Source organism: Stegodyphus dumicola, chromosome 10 (genome assembly GCF_044657685.1).
Source record: "Stegodyphus dumicola isolate Sdum_Otavi_A_Nest chromosome 10, ASM4465768v1".
NCBI classification, from domain to species: Eukaryota; Metazoa; Arthropoda; class Arachnida; order Araneae; family Eresidae; genus Stegodyphus; species Stegodyphus dumicola.
This window is the reverse complement of record NC_140777.1, coordinates 97,923,183-97,945,287: the sequence shown is the minus strand read 5'-3', so window position 1 is coordinate 97,945,287 and position 22,105 is coordinate 97,923,183. Positions and strand designations below refer to the sequence as shown.

Sequence of the window (22,105 nt, the reverse complement as noted above, 5' to 3'; positions counted from 1 at the left end):
AAATCAAATGTTGAACAGTAATCAAAGACTACACATTCAAATACAACTAGAAACTGACTGACTAACTTCACCGAAGCCTCAGATTTAAAGTGTCGGCAGCGAGGAAACGCAATGACGCATAATTACAACATCAGAGCTGGAAAGAAACTAACAATATATTGCACATGCGTTGCCAGAAACATTCTCTATTTTGAAATCCAACATACCCCAGTTTAAAAACTGGCTACTCATTTTGCATTCGGGAGCAATACGGAAAGGAGAACTTAGTATAAGAAAGCTTAAATAATAAGTAACTGGTTAATTGGCATAAAATTCCCTGAAAATTCATTAAATATTTCATTAAATAGTAAGTAGCAATTTTTTCATTAAATTTTCAAATAGTTAATAGGAAAAATTCTTTAAATAGATAATAGCACCTACTTAAATACAGCATCTTGAACAACTGTTTAAATAGATAATAGCAAATAGATAATAGTTCCATAAAACGTCTTAAATAAGTACGTAAATAGTTTATAAAAACTGTTTCATTAAACTGGTAAAACGTTATCTGAAAAAATTCATTTAATAGTTGATAGCAACTGTTTCACTAAAATGTTAAAACGTTAACAGGAAATATTCGTTTAGTAATTAAGGCTAACTTCGTCAATAGCATAAGTTTCGTTAAATTGTTAAATAGTTAATAAAAAAAGTTCATTTAAATCCTTTAAAAGTTAATATCAACAACACACAACATAGTTAATTCCACTTTTTTAAATGAAACGTGTTAAGCAACTGTTTATATAATTAATAGCAAATGTTTAATGAAATAACTGAATAATTTTTAAAAACACTTTGTTAGGATATTATTTTAAACTAACCAGTTATTATGATTTAGAGATCTGTATTTTAACTTCTTCTTTCTGTATTCCTCACCAGAATGCAAATTGGTTGCTTGCGTATTTAAGCTGAGGTTTATGCATCTTGAGAGAAAGAAAATGCTTCTGGCATGCGCGTTACGTGGTTAGATTCTATCAGCTCTAGTTAAATGTAATTAGCTCGGCTCTGCATTCTGTCGCCGCCGGTACCTCTATCTGAGGCACCGGTAATTTGTTGAACCAGCTTATAGCTTAATATTTAACTGTATAGTCTTAGACTACTGATCAACGTTTAATTTAATTGACAGTTCTTTTTTTATTTTCATTACTGTGCTGTGTTTATTGGAGCACAAAGTCGTGCCTTATGTTTAAAGTTCTGTTTAAATAAAACAACGTTCTTATGTAACCTTACTTTCTATATATAAACTAAGACTTTATCGTTTTTGACAGATCAGACATAGCGATAACTCGGCATATGTCTGTTAAGGTTTATAGGATTAAAGAAGCATTTATAGACTAAGCATAAGCATAACCTTGCAACTTATTGAAAAATCAATAGCAGTTGTGTAAATGGTAGCGACTTCAAATCTTAAGATGAGACACGAAACCCTTAACATGGAACCCGAGAAAAATTATGCGGCAAAGTAAAACATGACCGTCCGGACGGCAAAGCTTCAACGAACGTTACATCCCTTTCAACAAAATTTTGATATCCAGCATCCCTTCATCCTTCTATCAATCTGAGCAGAAGAATCGCCTTTCCGTGCTTATAAGAATCCCCAATCCTATTTATCCGAAAATATATTTATAAGAAAGATATTTTGGAAGACGATTTCTGACGCAACGCCGTTCCCATGGCAACCTTATTCATCTTCTAATGTAAGTTCTTTGTTATTCTTTCCTGGTGTGTGGAACAGAATTCGTCCGATGGCCAGCGGATTATGCACTTACAAAATTAGATTTTTCCCCCCTTTAATCCGAGTGAGAAACCTGTAATTCTGTATCTCGCGAAACACCGCTAGCGATGTGTGCTGTAAGAATTTCCATTTCTTTTTAGGTAAATGAAAAAGTCGTGTTTTTTTCACAATCGGACGCGTAACTGTTGAGTAACATGCTGCAAAGCTTGCTCAACTCGCATTCCACAATTCGTCCGCTTCGCTTTTAACAGCAGCATTCTGTGAAATTTTGAGTTCAGTTTCCATAGTTTGTTTTATTATGGTAGAAGAACCTCATTTTGAACTGAATTTTAAATTACCTCAATTTTCAACTGAGTTTTACTATCGTAAAATTTCCTCATTTTTGATAGATCAAAGTGGAATAATTTAGCTAATTACGTCATCTTCTTTCTAATTACTTCTAAAAATTATTTCCTTTTTTAGTTCTTTCTATCGTAATGCTGACTTCATCTGTGACAGATTAAATGTCATGTAATAATTTCACTTATTACCTCGTTCTTGAACTTGATTCAACTTCTCCATATTTGAATTTAATTGAAATTATCTCAGTTTGAACTCAGTTTTACTGTCGAAAAAGTACTTCATTTTTGACAGATCAACGTGAAATAAATTCACTAATTACCTCATTTTTAAATGAGTTTTACTATTGTAAAAAATTACCTGACAGGGTCAATGGGGAATAATTTTGCTAATTACTTCATATGTGAAATGAGTTTTACTGTCGCAAAACTATCTCTTTTCTTTCAGATCAATGTGAAATACTTTCGCTAGTTACTTCATTTTTGAACTGAACTGAGTTAAAATTGCCTCATTTCGGCTTTGAGTTTTACTACCGTAAAATTACCTAATTTTTGACAGATCAAATTAGAATATTTTCATTAATTACAACATTTTTAACTGAGTTTTACTATCATAAAATAATTTCGTTTTCGACAGATCAAAGTGGAATAATTTCGCTGATTACCTTATTTTCGAACTGACATTGACTATAGTAATTTTTTTTCATTTTCACAAATCATCGTGGAATAATTTACCGAATGATACATGAACAACCATAAAACATAAATACAGAGAAAAAAATGTATGATCACTGCATATGATACAAAACAGTAGCATGAAACAATAAAAATAATAATATGGTACAAGAAACGTTCAGAAGAAAAAAAGAGAAAAAGGTGGAAAATAATTAATACTTTTGAATTCAATATGAAACGGGGTCTCTTCTGACATATATATATATGTATCCAAACGTTTTTTTCACGCTGACAATAAACCACAGTCTGAGGAATTAAGTTCCACTCCACCAGCTATGTCATCTTTGCTACTATCCGTAGGCCTCATATCATCCATCAATAATTACAGAAGGTGAAAGCGCAGCCGACACGTCGAAATCGTTGACTGAATGTTATTTAACATTTACGAATGCTCGATTCTTTGTATTGGCACTATACTCAACAGTTAGAAGAGAAAAGTTCGGTGTGACCTTCGCAGATGATTCTCGAGAGTTTATTATTAAAATGAAAACAATGACTACGTGGATGAATCTGTTTTAAAATATAGCATTACTTGTTCTCTAAACGCAATGAGGAAGAAGATGACATGAATTCTCAGAACTTTCAGAACCTGGCGCTAAAAAGCTACGAGATGAAAACGTGCAGCAATTATAGGAATTGCAGTACATTTTGCGATATATTAGTATCTAGTATATTGCAGTATTTTTTATATGGCAGCGTTATAGCAGTATATATTGTAGTATATATAACAATATACACTGCAGTTTCTATAATGCAGCATATATTTTAATATATATATTGCAGTATATATAGTAATATGGAAATATATATAGTAACATCTATACTGCAATACATATAGTAATTTTACAGAAGTATATATTGTTGTATATACTACAGTATCTGCATTGCACTATATATAACAGTATAATTGCAGTACCTACATTCCAGTATATAGTATTTTATGAAGATAATATTCACAAATTCGACTTACTTAAAACTGAAGTTACGTAAAAATTCACGAAACACATTTACACTCGACGGAGTGCCGTAGTTGACTTAATTTTCAAAGCGTTTTGATTCTTCTCGAAGTACCTCCTTTGACAAACTTTTCCGAGTGAATTGCTCTTATGAATTATTAAATATAAGTTAAATCACAAGTTAAGAGACTAACGAGAGCCAAAGGTAATTTACTTAAGTTACTAATGGAAAAGTAGCTAAAGCAAAACACGATGAAATCTTTTAGATTTCGCGTTAGTAAATTGCGAAACTTTTCCACTAAATTGCATTTTCTTCTGCGTTGCCATATCATCAAGTAGTTAATGCTCTCCTTTACAGAACGTACTCATTCTTTGATTTCCCAACCATGGCTCGACGGTGATTCATTTTGCATTTCCGTGACATGTTTATAAAGTTGATGAGAAGAATTACATCTAACGAGCACTCTTGTTTGAAATTCATTCGGATGTGTGGAAGTTCAGAATCTGCAGTGCTATTGACGCGGAAGAGAGGAGAGAAAGCAACGTGATCATTAGGAAAGGTTGTAACATTTGCTGTTCCTTTGATTATGAGTTCTGCGAGCATAGTTAACCGTATGAAGTACGTAACAAGAGGTTGCTTAATTCATTTTTGACGATTTTTACCATGGTATAAAAATTAAATCAAAATTAAGTAATGAAAGGCAGCCTGGTACACAAAAGGAAATACGCAAAACATAAGCATATCTAAATACCACAATTTTTTTTAAATTAAATAAATATAAAATGTATAAAATTGTAAAAAGTTGTTGAAAAGTCCTTGGACTTTTCCAAGAAGCAATCGAAGAATTTACAACAGGGCTACGTTTCTGAATTATAGCTAGGTAATTTTTAAAGGAAGCCAATAAAGAACATTTTGTTAAAACTAATAATTAAAATGCCTTAAAAATACTACCAGTAAATTATTTTTTTAATTTAATAATCATCAAGATATAACTTGCTCCGACATGACCCAAAAAAATTAAAAAGAAAAATTCTCGGGTAAGAAACAAAAGTAAGTATAGAAAGAAATCATCCGGATATAATTCAAAGACGTGGCTCTGTTCAAAATTCTTCAGCTGCTTCTTGTAAAAGACTGAGGAATTCAACAGCTTTTTTACAATTTCATATTATTTATAACATATAATTATTTAAAATTTTTTTAATTGTTTTTGCATTTTGAAATCTGTATGTTTTTGTTTTGGTATTTCCTTTTGAGTAAGAGTCCGCGTTCAGTTGCCTAATTTTGATTTGATTTTTTTCTCTTGATTAATTAATTAATTTCGCAGTATACAGTGGGAATTTAATAATATATATCATCTTAATTCTAAATTTCTCAGCTCTTTTGTATGTATGTGTGTGTCACCGGCAAAGTATGAAACCTAGCATTCTTTAGAATACCTAGGCATTTTATAGAATGCCGAAAACCGGCCGGCAGTGTGTGAAACGATTAACATTTCGTACATTTCCTATGCACTGTCTGGAATGCCTAATAACAAACGGGTGAAATACGAAACACATCTCCAATTTGTTTCGAATATCCATACTTTCAATTTATTTTCATGCATTGTTTTCTATAGTAAAAAAAGGCATAAATTTTTTGCCCTACAACAGGGTTTTTTAAACTTTTTTCAGTCTCGACCCCTTTTTATCACTGAGATTTTTTCGCGACCCACAGGACCCCATAATATTTACAAAAATTTTGTAGGACCCCATAAGTATTGCCCAAATCCGACACACACATGAGTGAAACTGTCAATTTTTTCATTTGTACTGTAATATTCTATAGCAGTTTTAGGTCATTAACTTTAATTTCTAATTTTAAGACATAGAAAAATGTAAAAATTTTAAATAAGTAACAAACGAAATGACAGCGTCACGTGAAAAGCAAGGAAAATCAATGTTTATATTAAAAAAGAATGCGTCGAAACGTTTGCGTTTTTTTCCCCTATGTCTGTATTGTCTTATCCATATCTATTTTCAGATACATTTTGTAAAAATATTTGGTAATTGTAAAATTATTATAATAAGTTAAAGAAATATCAAAGCTGCTAAAATTTTCGCCGACTCCGTGCTGCAGGTCTGGGAGTCGCGATCCACAGTTTAAGAAACCCTGATCTACAACATTCATTTTCTTGGCGTATTTTGAATGAAACTTACTTATTGAATGGCCTTTCTTACGTATTTGAAAGTTTTTTAATACTACTCTTTCATTATTTTTTCAAAACAATATTTGTATTTTTGAGGATTTTTCGTCTTTTAAATTATAGCCTTATCGTGATCGTCTTTCATACTTTGTCTAAATTGCTTGTGCCATTCTATGGAATGCTCAGAAAAGCATAAGTCACATATATTCATACTTTGCCTAACAATGCCAGGCATTGTGTATTTCATTCTTCGTCTGTAATATATTACAGTCGAAATATTATTATTATTAATTAAAAAATATTATAAATTTATAATATAAATAAATATTATATATTTTATTAATAAAATTATATATTTATAAATTATGTATTTCATTTAAAAAATATTATTATAAATTATATATTATTATTATTATTAAATAATGAAGAATCTGTATGTATGTGTGTTGTAGGGTTGTTATTTGAAACTAACGAGCAATTTAAAATTTCAGCCTTTACTATAACTTCTCTTTTCTGTTTGCTCGCCAGAATGCAAATCAATTAGCTAGTATTTCAGCTGAAGTTTTTGGATTGTAAGACAAAGCGTGTGTCTGTCTCTCGAGGCCACGTTACGTAGTTCTGCCGTATCTGGTAAGTATATAATTATTCGACTTTGCGTTATTGTTGCCGACAGTGAAATTAATACGCCGGGTAGAGTTTTATGAGCCAGCTTAAATTTAAATATACTTTTAAATAGAATTGCGTTGTCTTTGACTGCTAGTGTACGTTTAAATTTGAATTTGACTGTTATTATAGTTACATCGCCGCAAGCGGAGGTTGATTTTGTGAGCAGAAGCCGTGCATTTACGTTCAAGTTCTATTTTAATAAAATTGTTGTTTTAAATCTTTTCAAATCTCTTTAGTTGCTGCAGGCCCAACGGTAATTCACTTTACGTCTGTTAAGAATTTGGAAATAGTTTAGGCTCCTAAGACAAGCCAAACTCTACATTATTTCCTCGCACTGTGAAAAATAGGACGCCTCCAATTTTGAATGCACTTACTCCTTGGCCCGAATATGGGCACATCGAATTTTGAAGTTGTATTTTAATTTATTTCGCATTCTGTGCGAATTTAATGAGCTTTTGAATAAAAACTCAGAGATTTAAAAGAAATGTGTTGCCACTGCCCGAATAAAAGTATTTTTATCTTACACGCAGCAATGTGCTGTCGTTTAGTAAAGCGTGAGATAATATTTAATTTTCATTTAAAATTTATTCTTTGATTAATTACCAAAGTAAGCGATTTAAAAAGAATAAACGCAGATTCCTTTCAGTTATTATTAATCACTAGTTGGAATCGTGAATCTGCATTTCCTGTACTCGTTAAAATCATTCTATATAGTATATTTTTTCTTTCTCATAATAACTATTTTAGGCAACTGGCTACGTAAGAGGCTAGTATATAAATAATTAGCCTAACTAATAAAACAAGCCTCACAGAAGAAATTGAAAACAATGAAGTAAAATAGGATAATCTTAATTTAAGAAAATAAAAAGTAAAAATAATTACTGATGCTTTTTGTAATTTAAAAGTAATGAAAAAAAATTTCAAAACGGAAATGGTAAGCTCAAATCAAACGTTTTTTCTCTCAAATGCAAGAAAGAAGTGGGCTCGTTATACCTATTAGTGAAATAAACCACTTAACGTCAAAATACGCGCTTTCTTTAATATGGCTAGAGACGTGGCAGAAAAATTTCTGCTTTTCCATAACGTATTCCTTTTAAGTAATTCTCGAAGGAATTATTTACATTAAACTGGTTATTTTCATCTTGAGAGCATAGAATATTAAAAATTGTTCCATTTACTGTACAATCCATTAACGTAATGTATTTATTTTATTAAAAGCATTTTTTTGTTTTAGATACTCGGCAAGAAATATAGGCCAGAAAGAAATCATGTTATAAATCATATAAGCGCGTTATATTTAGAAATGAGTCAAAATGAATGTTGAGTATTCTATTCTTATCGATACAGCAGAGGCCAGATAATATGATCACGATTAATGTTAACATTCGGATATTGCTATAGAATGGCCGAAGTTCCGCCCGTTTGTATACGAAAACGGCAAAAATATTATACATCGCTTATTTGGTTTATATTATAAAAAATATTATATAATAAATTATTTTAAACTTAAGTGAAGTTGTTAAATCGGCAGGAGTTAATGTTTTCGTCGGTTAATGTTATAAGGTATTTTCTCCCTCCTTCCAGCATGCCTTCTTAGTGTAACGATAGCATAGTCTTCGAGAGGTCCAGGTGGGGTCCCGGCGAGGGCATTGCTCATTTTTCATGTCTCCTGCTTCAAAAATCCTAATGACTCTACAATGTTATCTAAGGTTATGTTAATGTTAAATTCTATATTATCAAAATATTGTAGAATAAATTATTTTAAACTGAAGTCGTTAAATCAGTGAGGGTTCGTAGATTAATGTTAATGTTAAATTTTATATTATCAAAATATAATAGAATAAATTATTTTTAATTTAAATAAAGTCGTTAAATTGGTGGTGGTTAATGTTACCACTTGGATATCGTCATCGAATTGCCGAAGTCCCACCCTTTTCGATACGAAATCTTGGAATATGCATTGCTTATTGCGTTAAACAATTAGATTTATATTAACTGTTATAGAATAAATTATTTTAAACTTAAGTCAAATCGTGATATAAAAGGAAAACCTTGCCAAATGAGGTCAACGTAGATTATAAAAATTGCTAAGTGACAGACAAATGTCGCTAAGTAAGGATTTAAGTCACCCAGCAGCTTGCTTTCTATTTTAGTCAACCATTTAAAATTAGGCAAAAAAAATTCACTTTAATTTGACATAGATTTTGAAAGCGATCAATAAATACAGGTCCCTCTTCTTCAGAAGAAAAATAAAAGCTTCAAAGAATTTCGTTTCCTTTTTACTTCCAAAGTAAAGGAAGTATTGTAATCACGAAAATTTCCCGAAACAGATTATAAAATTGATTTAAAATGGATTCAGAAGAGATTTTTTGTGACATCTGTACGTACATACGTATGTATGTATGTATACAATTAAAAAACGAGTAGCCTCAGAAATTTGAAATTTTGTATATAGGACTGCTTTAACATGTATGTTCTGCACCTCCCTTTTTGGTTGCAGTCGGCCACATCAAAAGTATATACATATACTTTTGATGTGGCCGGCTATAAAAGGAAAACCTTGCCAAATGAGGTCAACGTAGATTATAAAAATTGCTAAGTGACAGACAAATGTCGCTAAGTAAGGACTGAAGTCACCCAGCAGCTTGCTTTCTATTTTAGTCAACCATTTAAAATTAGGCAAAAAAATTCACTTTAATTTGACATAGATTTTGAAAGCGATCAATAAATACAGGTCCCTCTTCTTCAGAAGAAATATATATATATATATATATATACACACCCACTCTGTTACTCGGCTTGGTGAGCTCAGTTTTTTTATTCTTATATTTTGGTAAATTGCGCATTTTTTGCTTTAAAAGTGATTGATTTATGTTCTTATCTTCCGGCTAAGGTTTTTATGCCTTTAGTTAATCTGCATGCAAAAATTGTAGAATTATCAACAAGTTAAAAATTGCTAAAGTGCGGCCAAGCCTAATTTCTTTTATCACAGCAGCCACATTTCTTTACATTTGAAACTTAGCAGAATAGTGAATTAAATCAGTTTCTGCACTCTCAGTGTCTTTTTGCCAAGTGGGACCAAAAGTAAACTTTCATTTTTGTGCGCCGAAAAATCTGCCTTCTTGCCTGCTGGCCTGATTGCGTAGAAATTCTAATATTATCTGTAAAAATTGTTTCATTTGGTGTTTTATTTTTTTCTATATTTTTAAATTTTTAATGAAGTTATTTTGAAGTTTTATGTATTTTTGCCTTTCCGTGAAGTGAGAACTGAATTAATTGAATAAGAAATCTATCTCTAATGAAATTCGAGGAAATTAAATGAAATGCAGCAAAAGATGCGTATAATTTAATATTCCAGTACAGAGGAAGACATGTGGTGTCCGCATCGGATTTTTTGAATAATTTAAAGTTTTACATTGAAAAGTTCTTTTCCAGTGAGGAGTGCTCTGCGAATTTTAAGATTGAGGGTAAAGCGGGGTACTTCAGTTAATTGGAAATAAAACATTTACCGAACTGATAGAGACGAGAAAATTTTCCAAAATAATGATAATAAATAAAGTACATTAACGCTTTAAATTACTATCTAGAATTGAGAATACTTATCTAGTATCTACGTATATGTTACTGACAATGTATGAAACTCGAGAATTCTATAAAATACCCAGGCCTTGGTGTTTTTAGGCAAAGTATAAAATGAGAGAATTTTTATATACTTTCCTTAGGTGTCGTATTTCTGCAGAATGGCAAATGCTATTTACCCGAAATCTGAAAAACGATCATGATAAAACTATTATTTAAAAGACGTGCATTCCTCAAAAATAAAAATTTTATTTTGAAAGAATAATGAAAGAGTGCCGACTCATTTAATATAATTACAAGAAACATATAAATAAGTACGTTCATGGCATTTTGATTGGGAAGGCGCAAAAGTTTGTTTATGCACTGTTCATACTGTTTGCGGAAATTATTTGACAGCTTATATGATCAAATCTCAATATTCAGAAAGCATCCCTCGTTGGAAGAGAAGACGCTCATATAAAAATTTAAGCGAAAAAAAAAATCAGTTTATCGTCTTTTATTCGCCCTTTGTTCGTTATGTTAAGTACAGAGGTTGAGCAAAAGAATGGTCAAAATAGTTCAGGAATAGTCAAAATGGATATTTCCATTGAAATCCGATAAACGAAATCTTTGGCAACTTAATTCACTTCGTACAAGGAAGTGAAAAACGAAGCTAGTGTTAATTGAAAAGATTTTTATTACTGCTTAATAAGTATAAACAATTACCGTATTTTTCACTTACCACCCGGCTAGGGAAAGTTTTGTTTAAAATCTCTTATTGTTCCTTGTGATTGTTTAGAGTCTTAAATTTTAACTTTTAACACTAATTCCCAGTTAATGGGCATTTTTGTAGACGCCATTTAATGCAATCCCTGGTAATATTAATATTCGAATATTGCTATCGAATTGCTATAGTCCCGTCTTTTTATGTATGAAAATATGGAAAATGTGTCTCTTATTGTGATCAGCAAGTCGGTTAATATCAAAATATTATAGAATAAAATTTTAAGCTGAAATAGTATGGCCCAATAAAAGATAAAATCGTCAAATAATGTTGAAATAGAGCAAAGACATCGCCAAATGGCAGAGCTTTGTCGCGAAATAAGGAATTAAGTCTCTACGCAATCTTGATTTTTATTTAAGGCAACGTAAGATCTTGGAGCCACATCTCAGAAAAATGAGTAAGTGTTTCAGGCATGCGAAACTTTTAATAAATGATAAAATAAAAGAAGATGAAAAATTAAATATGTCTCCAACTGACATAACTTGGGAGGGCTTGAAAGCTTGAGTAATACTGATGAAAAACATAAAGCTTCAGTTTCAATCACAAAAGAATATCGCTTTCTGAAACAAATCTGAGCACATCACGTGATAAACTTTCTGAGGAAGGTAATGAGAAAACTGGTAAACTTCTACAAATGCTGAGACGATCTGCCTTATGAGTATTAAGATTAGGTCAAATAATTTTCAGAAACAATATGAGCAATTCAAGAAATGAACTTGTAGGGTTTATATTTATTTTAAGTTTAAACTATCTTTCCTGTCAAGCCTTACTTTCCCCTGGAATTGCCAATGCCAGAGTATGTAAATTTTAGTAGAACGCGCAAGGATTCAAATTGTCAGCGGAAGTAATCTGAGTTAAATAGAAGGGAAACGAGTTCGAAAGTGTGCCTTCTTGCTTCACGAGCGTGGAGGTGGCTAGTCAGAAATTGAAGAACCACGCGTTTCGGCATGTGTGCTTGCCTCGGCAGATTGTTAATCTTTCAACGTAATATTCAGAAGTTTGCTGAATTATCAGCGGTATCTTAGAACGCGGTGAAGTTAGTTACGTTTAGAGAGCCTCGTAGTTAGTCACTTGTTATTATTCATTTTGGTTTCTTATTTTTATTTTACTGTCGGGTCGGCGTAGTTTGTGAGCGTCAAGAGCACGCATCTGTAATTTCTAAAGTTGAATAAAAAGGGATTTAAACCCTTCTCAAGACTTTGTCTACTTTCCGGTTCTTAGCAGTCACCACTATTGTTGCGTGCAGGTTGGAAGCGCGCAACATTACAAACTTTTGAGTAAGAATTCTAGACAGTAAACTGTTAACATCTGTTTTCTTAATTAAAATGTTGTGAAAGCGCATTTGCTACACAAATATACTTCTTTCAATAGTACTTTTCCATACTCCTTTTGATAACAATCTTTTGATAAAACGCTTTTTATAATATGCTTTTTAATACTTTAATATACTCCTTTGAAAATACTTTCATACTTTAGTATACTTCTTTAATAATACTTTTTTTGATAACAGTCGTTTTGATACTTCTTTTGATAATATACTTTTCGTAATAATCCTCTTCATAATATTCCTTTCAAAATTATATTTTTCCTATTTGTAACGCAAATAGAAGCCAGTAACCCTTAGAACGTCATCTTTAAGGGAAGGGATCGTAGCTTTCCCAATTGAAATAACCGAACCGCTGAACAAATTATCGTTTTGAAAATAATCTTTTGATAAAAGCCCTTTTCATAATACTCCTTTTATACTTTGTAGAGTTTGAATTTCTTTGGGAGCATAAATTATATCCAGACTCTTATCACAGACGCAGACACAGAGTGAATTATAGCGATACCTGAACTTAACCACAAAGTCGTGGAAAGGTTTTAAAATAACCTTTTTCTTGAAATAGAACTTGAGCACTTCTCGTGCTTGACAAAATCAACCACCGCTTGTAGCATTAACTTTCAAATTCAAATTTAAAGCTTAACCTAGTAGTCAAAGACTGCAATTATTTAAATCTAAGTCGGTTCAGAGTTTCTCACCCTTTTAACATAGCACCCCTCGAAAACCGATTTTTGCATAGCATCCCCCTAAAAACCTGATTGTTTCTACACTGTAGCATCGGCAGGAAGGACTATTTGCGACTTTTTGAACAAGCTGAAAATGTAACGATAAAGCGCTCTACTTTGTGTTTAGCGAGGAAATATTTTATATACCACATTTCAAGTCATTAACTTGATCAATTTTTACATTATAGAGATAGAATATTTTAAAAAAATCTACAATAATTTAAAACAATCATAACTTAAAATTTCTGTATTAAATTACCTTTTAAATAATGTTACATACTTTTTCAAATCTTTTTACTAAGCATTATTATTTTTTGTTTACTTTCTAAGTCTTTTAATATTTCAGTCCCCCTTCAAAAAGTTTATTTTCATATTTTTTTCTTATAATAAGTTTACTTTCGTGCTTTTCATTCTTATTTGTCTTTTTTTTTTTATTTTTTTATTTAAATATTTACATGTGCAACATTTCTAATTCGTTTGTATTAATATTCAAATTCATTTCTATTTTAAAATTTTATTTGAGTTACTTGCTACTCATACGTTTGATATAAATGGATTGTGCTAGTTCTATTTACTTTTAAAATTAGCGAGGTAGTTAGCCAAGGTTCCCACACCTTGTTACCGATGTGCACGTGGTAGAGCCTATATCATGTCAGGGAAAATGCAATGACAGTATAGGATACCGGACGTCCCTTGTAGTTGCACTTCATCCCACCTCCCACCCAATGTATTTAATGCTGTATTTATTATTTACTTCGTTAATTCTACAGTTTCTTTATTTCTGAAATGACCGTGAGCTAAAGTATCGAAACCATTTGAGAGTATATATCTTTTATCATCACATGCACTTAAGCCAACTTTTCTCATTTCCACAGTACTAATTTTATGATGTTTTGATGCAATTTTATTCATTGTCACTTTTGACTGCTCATTACTAAACAAACAATGTTTATAATCATCATGTGAGAGTGCATTTTTCACAATACATCTAGATATGCCTTTGGCAGTTTTTTTCTCTTCTTTAGCAGATATGAGACTATACATTTTTGCTCTCAATCCTATAAATTCAATGGCAGGAACACCTGAGAATTCATCTTTCATCTTTCCTAACGCTTTTTTATTCTTAGAGGAATATGCAAAGTGCGTCTTAGGAAAATTAGATAAATCAAAATAATCTTCATTTTTAAGCATGTCTGCATAATTTCATAGCTTTTTAATTTCTGTAAAGATTCTGTGTCAGAAAAAGTAATTTAGCATTTTTACCATATTTTATCTTTATGAAATCATAATGAAAACTGTACATAAGAGTCTTACTAATAGATAGTACGGAACATCCAACGTATATGGGTCGATTTAATTTAAGAGATGTTTTCTTCATAGTTACTGCTGCAAAATCATCATTAAAAATCGTAAAACCTTTAAACGCGGGAGATGCTACAAGTTTTTTCAAGAACTTTTCATTATTTACCAATCGTGTATCAACACGATTTCTCAAATTTTCTATCGTCTTCCCAAGCACAGAATTGTTCATTAATTTGAAAAGTCTTTCTCGAAATCGTTTTTAGCTAGTTTACGTTGTTCTGTGTTGAATTCTATATACGGTTTCATCCATGGGTCTTGCTTGAATTCAAATACTCGATGAATTTTTTTCAAATCCATTCCCAACTTAACATATTGTTTCAGATTTTTTGAATGCAGTACATACATTTTCTTATCATATAAGTTAGGAACAAGTTTCATAGCATTTCCAGGAAATAACCCATTCAGACTTTCAAGCATCTTTTTGCAATAAGATGAAAGTATATCAGGATTGATTTTTAAATGTTCCGGTGCTAGAGGATAATCACTATGCAGTTTATGAAGTTGCTTTGGGTATTCCAAATCTAGTTCTAATAAATAACCATATTTTCCATTATCATCAATATCATCAACTTTAAATAATTTTACTTCTTCTTCAGATAACCATCGAAATTCACAGGTTGGAAGTAGTTGAACCATGGCCCCAACCGTATAAATTATTAGCGTCTAAGTATATTATGTATTTAGAGTCACCCTCTAGAATAGAATTGTTCACATATTTATTGTTGGCTTTACTGAAACGATTAACAATAACACTTACGCCCCCGCGCAAGGATTTTTCAAAAAATAAATGCATATCTGGATCAGTTAAAAGTTCTAATTTAACTCCAGTCATCTTTAAACAAGCTTGCCAAGCAAATCCAGGAGCTGTATAGACATGAGAAGGGTCGATCTCATAATAATTCAAGCAAAGATTTCTAAAGTTTTCGAAATTACAGGCGTTTTCATATACAAATCATGATATTCTCCTAAATTTTTAAGATCAAACGTTTTCCACACATTTTGAGCGTGGTCATAATCACTTTCTGAAAGTATTTCATTTGTTAGATCGTTGAAAAAAGCATCACAGTGGGGGAACTTTTCTTCCTCAAATTTTTCATGACAATCAATGTAATTGTATGGATAAACACCTTTTCGCAACAAAAGGCTTATTTCCTTACTGTCTTTGCTGTGATCTTTCAGGATATGAAATTGTTCATTTTCAAGATTTTCAGCCAGTTTTTCCAGTGATGTGGACATAAACTGGAAAGAATCCAGAAACTGTAGTTTTCCCATAGAAAAAAAAATGTAACATATTGCTTCATATTTTGTGCAATGCAGTTGATTTTTTTATGCTTTATTTTACCAAGTCCTTGCATGATTAGATGTCCATATTAATTCTTTATGCCATGAAAAATAACTGGAATTTTTTTAGAGAGTTTAAAATTCAGATTACATCTTCTGTTCGCTGCTCCGCGATACTTGCCCGTAATGTGGTCATGATCTCGAACACGTTCTTTGCCTAAAGTCTTTTTACATATGTGACAAAATTTAGTTTGCTGAAAAAGAACTTCCTCCTCGAAAGATACCTCCATTGGTCTTTTATTATTTAAAATATCACTTATTAATTGCTCTTTCTTAAGCATATCTTGAAGAAAGTGATCCACAACATCATCTCCTCTGTAAACTACAGGATCTTCGAACGTTCTTCCATCAGGGCCTATAACAACATAGCAATACCCGCATGGAATGTGATGAGACATAATTACCGAATGAGAAGTGTTATGGTCATTTATACATATGTTGGCTTTAACGATGAATGATTCAAAATCCGCGTATATTACAAAAGGTATTTTCAATTGAAATTCATACTTTTCAAACTGCAACCATTTTTCTTTTCTGAAGCATAACGATTTTCTGAAGGCCGTGAGTTTGACAATTTTGTATATGAGACGTCAAAATATTCTGCTTCGAAAACCGATGCAAACAGTAGGGACAATAAAAGGCAACTCCATTATGCTTCGTCAGGGAACTTAAAAGCCTACTAATATTTTTTATGTAGCAATAATGCCTTTTTTCATCCTCACTCAAAAGCAGAAGGTTCACATGAATGCTGTTCACATTTTTTGTAATATGCAATGGGAAAACTTCTTTTTCAAAACCGAACACATTGACAGATATACCATTCATCCTTTCAAATTTTTCAATTTGATGCAGAGGCAACGGGAAATCAAGCCCATCAAACTGTAGCTCCTCCATATACTGTTCATACTGTTGAAAACGTTGAGCATTTGAAAGCAAAGGATGAATTGCTGCTAAAATGGACCATAAGAAGCAAATTTGATCATTATTTTTAACATTAATAACAGCTCCCTTAATTAAAATTTCTTAAGGTGTGGGTATATAACTAGATGCAGAAAGCGGCTGAAATTTAGCGACATTAACAATTAAACAGATTATGGAATTCAGTACCCATCCACTTCCTTTTCTTTCAAAGCTTGACATAACCTTCACCAAGATTACTTCTGAATTCAGTTTCTGGTAGACTAACAAAACATTCACTTCTAAAAAATGAGATGCAGTATTCAAATTCGTTGATGGAGCTACGTCTCTGAAAACGTGCTTCAAGTGTCGCATACCATTTAATGCTTCTTTTTTCCTCTGTTTCGGAAAGTAAAATCTGCTCTACTTCATCTATTGAATTTTGTAGAAATATATTCCCATCCCCGTTTTCATTATCCTTCGGATTTATCCGATGAACAACTAAAGTATCATTCAGAGCTTTAGTGAAATTGCATGGATTTTCAAAATGTATTTCAGAGTCAGACATGAGCCTTCAACGTTTCAACGAATCTCGGTCACCAGCCTTCCACTGCTTATAAGGAACGCATGATTTCTGATGTTGTTTACAATGATCCTTTCTAGAAAATAACTTTCCGCATTTATTACAGGAAAATAGTTTACTATCACCATGTACAGTCGCCATATGATGAACGCGATGGCTATTTCTGTGAAACAAGGCATCGCATTCTGCACAAGGGACAGATTTTGTGTCATGTGTTTTCTTGTGTCGCACTAAAATTCGCTTAGCTCCAAATGTTTTCTTGCAAATATCACAAAGATACATCTTGGAAGCCTAAAGATAAAATTAGGGCTCCTAAATTATTTCAAATATTTGCGTAATACACTACAAATAATGTCGTAAATAGAGGAGAAAACTAGTGTTTTACATCATATTTTATACTTTACAAAATCATTATTCAAATATCGCCTCATATTTCTAGCTTAATAACTTATACATTAATTATTAATTATTCCATGTAAATTAACAGTTCGCTATTTATCAATTTTCATCATCTTCATTATTTTTTTATTATAATGAGGTAATTTCTAAAACTTTTCCTTCTTAAATTCCATTTTTAAAATCTACCAGTATTCAAAGCTCTCACAAGAAAAAAAATGTTTCTTTACCTTTAGATATTGAATAGAACAATCCCAGTGAACTAGTCTTTACTCCGAAAAACGTTCAATTGTAAGTTCCAAATTCCTAAAAGAAAAAAAATGTGAACTGTTAATTATTTGATAAATGAAACAGTTAAAATAAAAAATAAATTTCCTGAATATCATAACGAAAATTTCTCCTCATGAAACAAATTTTTGCACGCACCACTAAATACTTTCCCACAATTTGCACTTTCAATGCACTTTCACAATAATTTCAATGACTACACTATGCACTTGTATTACGTAACGAAGAAAGCGTTAAACATTACGCACGTATAAGCTCTTTAATAGAAGCAAACTGATTTAGAATAAGATATAGGTAAATATAAACTTTTTTTAAAACTAACAAAAAAAATTATTAATTTCTATCCAGAGGTAGCTATCTAAGTTAAATATTAATTCCTAATATTTAATGCATCCTATGCATGTCTCTAATGGAAAAGACGAAATTGTCTGCTGTTCTCTTATTATGCTCCTTTTATCATTAAAGCATACATATTACATTAGCATACATACATACAATTTTATGTCATCCATGAACATCAGCAAGAAGTCAAATGACTATGTTATGCGCAATGTTAATCCTTTTATATCAGAGCTCCGTAAAATTCTAAGATATGAAAGTGGAATTCTGAGAAAAAAAGTCTATTAAGCTAGAGTGCAAAAGTCCATTTAGCGAAACGCTTCTAAATTAATAAATAAAATGATTAAAAAAATTAATTAATATTAACCAATAAATAGTGTGATTAAAACAAAGTGAATTTTATTTTATGTATTATACATAATGTAATTTATAATTAGTACTCCTGAATTACATACCGTAATAAATGATCCAAAAAATCTACTTTAAATTTTGGAAAAGCACGCTGCTGGCTTTCGCAAGACAAATACTTAGTATCCGTAATGTGTCCAAAATATCCACTGCGAACGCGTCCACTTTTGAATATATGATTCTTTTCAATAGCGTGAATCAGTTCCTTGATGAGGTAGTTGTGTTATCGTGAACTGGTAAACAAGCGATTAAGGATGTGACGGCCTATTAAACTAACATTACTGGGATATGCACATATCCTAGTTTAACAGATCTTCGTATTCCTAATCGCTTGTTTACCAGTTCAAGATAACACAACTACCTCATCCAGGAACTGATTCACGCTATTGAAAAGAATCATATATTCAAAAGTGGACGCGTTCGCAGTGGATATTTTGGACACATTACGGATACTAAGTATTTGTCTTGCGAAAGCCAGCAGCGTGCTTTTCCAAAATTTAAAGTAGATTTTTTGGATCATTTATTACGGTATGTAATTCAGGAGTACTAATTATAAATTACATTATGTATAATACATAAAATAAAATTCACTTTGTTTTAATCACACTATTTATTGGTTAATATTAATTAATTTTTTTAATCATTTTATTTATTAATTTAGAAGCGTTTCGCTAAATGGACTTTTGCACTCTAGCTTAATAGACTTTTTTTCTCAGAATTCCACTTTCATATCTTAGAATTTTACGGAGCTCTGATATAAAAGGATTAACATTGCGCATAACATAGTCATTTGACTTCTTGCTGATGTTCATGGATGACATAAAATTGTATGTATGTATGCTAATGTAATATGTATGCTTTAATGATAAAAGGAGCATAATAAGAGAACAGCAGACAATTTCGTCTTTTCCATTAGAGACATGCATAGGATGCATTAAATATTAGGAATTAATATTTAACTTAGATAGCTACCTCTGGATAGAAATTAATAATTTTTTTTGTTAGTTTTAAAAAAAGTTTATATTTACCTATATCTTATTCTAAATCAGTTTGCTTCTATTAAAGAGCTTATACGTGCGTAATGTTTAACGCTTTCTTCGTTACGTAATACAAGTGCATAGTGTAGTCATTGAAATTATTGTGAAAGTGCATTGAAAGTGCAAATTTTGGGAAAGTATTTAGTGGTGCGTGCAAAAATTTGTTTCATGAGGAGAAATTTTCGTTATGATATTCAGGAAATTTATTTTTTATTTTAACTGTTTCATTTATCAAATAATTAACAGTTCACATTTTTTTTTCTTTTAGGAATTTGGAACTTACAATTGAACGTTTTTCGGAGTAAAGACTAGTTCACTGGGATTGTTCTATTCAATATCTAAAGGTAAAGAAACATTTTTTTTCTTGTGAGAGCTTTGAATACTGGTAGATTTTAAAAATGGAATTTAAGAAGGAAAAGTTTTAGAAATTACCTCATTATAATAAAAAAATAATGAAGATGATGAAATTTCATAAATAGCGAACTGTTAATTTACATGGAATAATTAATAATTAATGTATAAGTTATTAAGTTAGAAATATGAGGCGATATTTGAATAATGATTTTGTAAAGTATAAAATATGATGTAAAACACTAGTTTTCTCCTCTATTTACGACATTATTTGTAGTGTATTACGCAAATATTTGAAATAATTTAGGAGCCCTAATTTTATCTTTAGGCTTCCAAGATGCATCTTTGTGATATTTGCAAGAAAACATTTGGAGCTAAGCGAATTTTAGTGCGACACAAGAAAACACATGACACAAAATCTGTCCCTTGTGCAGAATGCGATGCCTTGTTTCACAGAAATAGCCATCGCGTTCATCATATGGCGACTGTACATGGTGATAGTAAACTATTTTCCTGTAATAAATGCGGAAAGTTATTTTCTAGAAAGGATCATTGTAAACAACATCAGAAATCATGCGTTCCTTATAAGCAGTGGAAGGCTGGTGACCGAGATTCGTTGAAACGTTGAAGGCTCATGTCTGACTCTGAAATACATTTTGAAAATCCATGCAATTTCACTAAAGCTCTGAATGATACTTTAGTTGTTCATCGGATAAATCCGAAGGATAATGAAAACGGGGATGGGAATATATTTCTACAAAATTCAATAGATGAAGTAGAGCAGATTTTACTTTCCGAAACAGAGGAAAAAAGAAGCATTAAATGGTATGCGACACTTGAAGCACGTTTTCAGAGACGTAGCTCCATCAACGAATTTGAATACTGCATCTCATTTTTTAGAAGTGAATGTTTTGTTAGTCTACCAGAATCTGAATTCAGAAGTAATCTTGGTGAAGGTTATGTCAAGCTTTGAAAGAAAAGGAAGTGGATGGGTACTGAATTCCATAATCTGTTTAATTGTTAATGTCGCTAAATTTCAGCCGCTTTCTGCATCTAGTTATATACCCACACCTTAAGAAATTTTAATTAAGGGAGCTGTTATTAATGTTAAAAATAATGATCAAAATTGCTTCTTATGGTCCATTTTAGCAGCAGTTCATCCTTTGCCTTCAAATGCTCAACGTTTTCAACAGTATGAACAGTATATGGAGGAGCTACAGTTTGATGGGCTTGATTTCCCGTTGCCTCTGCATCAAATTGAAAAATTTGAAAGGATGAATGGTATATCTGTCAATGTGTTCGGTTTTGAAAAAGAAGTTTTCCCATTGCATATTACAAAAAATGTGAACAGCATTCATGTGAACCTTCTGCTTTTGAGTGAGGATGAAAAAAGGCATTATTGCTACATAAAAAATATTAGTAGGCTTTTAAGTTCCCTGACGAAGCATAATGGAGTTGCCTTTTATTGTCCCTACTGTTTGCATCGATTTTCGAAACAGAATATTTTGACGTCTCATATACAAAATTGTCAAACTCACGGCCTTCAGAAAATCGTTATGCTTCAGAAAAGAAAAATGGTTGCAGTTTGAAAAGTATGAATTTCAATTGAAAATACCTTTTGCAATATACGCGGATTTTGAATCATCCATCGTTAAAGCTAATACATGTATAAATGACCCTAACACTTCTCATTCGGTAATTATGTCTCATCACATTCCATGCGGGTATTGCTATGTTGTTATAGGCCCTGATGGAAGAACGTTCGAAGATCCTGTAGTTTACAGAGGAGATGATGTTGTGGATCACTTTCTTCAAGATATGCTTAAGGAAGAGCAATTAATAAGTGATATTTTAAATAATAAAAGACCAATGGAGATATCTTTCGAGGAGGAAGTTCTTTTTCAGCAAACTGAAGTTTGTCACATATGTACAAAGACTTTAGGCAAAGAACGTGTTCGAGATCATGACCACATTACGGGCAAGTATCGCGTAGCAGCGCACAGAAGAGGTAATCTGAATTTTAAATTATCTAAAAAAATTCCAGTTATTTTTCATGGCATAAA

General features: G+C 31.5%; 1 long non-coding RNA gene across 1 annotated transcript in view; it reads right to left on the bottom strand.

Moving 5' to 3' along the window:
• The window catches only part of LOC118192839 (uncharacterized), a 49,742-nt gene extending 30,910 nt beyond the window's left edge, over window positions 1-18,832 (bottom strand). Inside the window, exons 1-2 of the long non-coding RNA XR_004758828.2 lie at window positions 18,702-18,832; window positions 17,850-17,925 (exon numbers count right to left, since the gene is read on the bottom strand). This is a non-coding gene — a long non-coding RNA (uncharacterized LOC118192839). The remainder of the gene's footprint in view (window positions 1-17,849; window positions 17,926-18,701) is intronic.
• Between the last annotated feature and the right edge of the window lie 3,273 nt (window positions 18,833-22,105).